The following is a 1,987-nucleotide window of genomic DNA, read 5'->3' on the forward strand; positions in this document are numbered from 1 at the left end:
ATTGACATCCTCTCGAAGGTTCACACACCGGTCCTGACCTCAACATCCGTCATGTCCTTCTCCTTGGTGAACACCAACACAAAGTACTCGTTAAGGATCTCACCCACTTCCTGTACACTCTGACCGTGCGGCCAAATTCCCCTCCAATTCCATTCTCAAGTTTGCTGACGACACCACCGTAGTGGGTCGGATCTCAAACAATGACGAGACAGAGAACGGGAATGAGATAGAGAATCTGGTGAACTGGCGCGGCAACAATAATCTCTCCCTCAATGTCAACAAGACCAAGGAGATTGTCATCGACTCCAGGAAGCGGAGAGGAGAACCTGCCCCTGTCTACATCAACGGGGACAAAGTAGAAAGGGTCGAGAGAGCTTCAGGTTTCTAGGTGTCCAGATCACCAACAACCTGTCCTGGTCCCCCCCCCACGCCGACACTATAGTTAATGAAGCCCCACCAACGCCTCTACTTTCTCAGGAGACTAAGGAAATTCGGCATGTCCGCTACGACTCTCACCAACTTTTACAGACGCCCCATAGAAAGCATCCTTCCCGGGTGTATCACAGCTCGGTCTGGGGCTCCTGCTCTGCCCAAGACCGCAAGGAACTACAAAGGGTCGTGTGTGTGAACGTAGCCCAGTCCCATCACGCAAACCAGCCTCCCATCCATTGACTCCGTCTACACTTCCCGCTGCCTCGGGGGGAAAAAGCAGCCGGCGTAATCAAGGACCCCCCCCCCACACACCCCGGACATTCTCTCTTCCACCTTCTTCCGTCGGGGGAAAAACATACAAAAGTCTGAGGTCACAAAGAACAAAAAAGAACAAAGAACAATACAGCACAGGAACAGGCCCTTCGGCCCCTCCAAGCCCGTGCCGCTCCCTGGTCCCAACTAGACCATTCTTTTGTATCCCTCCATTCCCACTCCGTTCATGTGGCTATCTCGATAAGTCTTAAACGTTCCCAGTGTGTCCGCCTCCACCACCTTGCCCGGCAACGCATTCCAGGCCCCCACCACCCTCTGTGTAAAATACGTCCTTCTGATATCCGTGTTAAACCTCCCCCCCCCTCACCTTGAACCTATGACCCCTCGTGAACGTCACCACCGACCTGGGGAAAAGCTTCCCACCGTTCACCCTATCCATGCCTTTCATAATTTTATACACCTCTATTAGGTCACCCCTCATCCTCTGTCTTTCCAGGGAGAACAACCCCAGTTTACCCAATCTCTCCTCATAACCAAGCCCCTCCATACCAGGCAACATCCTGGTAAACCTCCTCTGCACTCTCTCCAAAGCCTCCACGTCCTTCTGGTAGTGCGGCGACCAGAACTGGACGCAGTATTCCAAATGCGGCCGAACCAACGTTCTATACATCTGCAACATCAGACCCCAACTTTTATACTCTATGCCCCGTCCTATCAAGGCAAGCATGCCATATGCCTTCTTCACCACCTTCTCCACCTGTGACGTCACCTTCAAGGATCTGTGGACTTGCACACCCAGGTCCCTCTGCGTATCTACACCCTTTATGGTTCTGCCATTTATCGTATAGCTCCCCCCGACGTTAGTTCTACCAAAATGCATCACTTCGCATTGATCTGGATTGAACTCCATCTGTCATTTCTCCGCCCACATTCGGAGCACCGTGCACAGTTCCAGTCTCCCTATCCCCTCGGTTAGACCCACACTCGGAGCACCGTGCACAGTTCCAGTCTCCCTATCCCTCGGTTAGACCCACATTCGGAGCACCGTGCACAGTTCCCGTCTCCCTATCCCTCGGTTAGACCCACACTCGGAGCACCGTGCACAGTTCCAGTCTCCCTATCCCTCGGTTAGACCCACACTCGGAGCACCGTGCACAGTTCCCGTCTCCCTATCCCTCGGTTAGACCCACACTCGGAGCACCGTGCACAGTTCCGGTCTCCCTATCCCTCGGTTAGACCCACACTCGGAGCACCGTGCACAGTTCCAGTCTCCCTATCCCTC

The sequence above is a fragment of the Mustelus asterias genome, unplaced genomic scaffold (assembly GCF_964213995.1).
Source record: "Mustelus asterias unplaced genomic scaffold, sMusAst1.hap1.1 HAP1_SCAFFOLD_2996, whole genome shotgun sequence".
In the NCBI taxonomy this organism is placed as follows: Eukaryota; Metazoa; Chordata; class Chondrichthyes; order Carcharhiniformes; family Triakidae; genus Mustelus; species Mustelus asterias.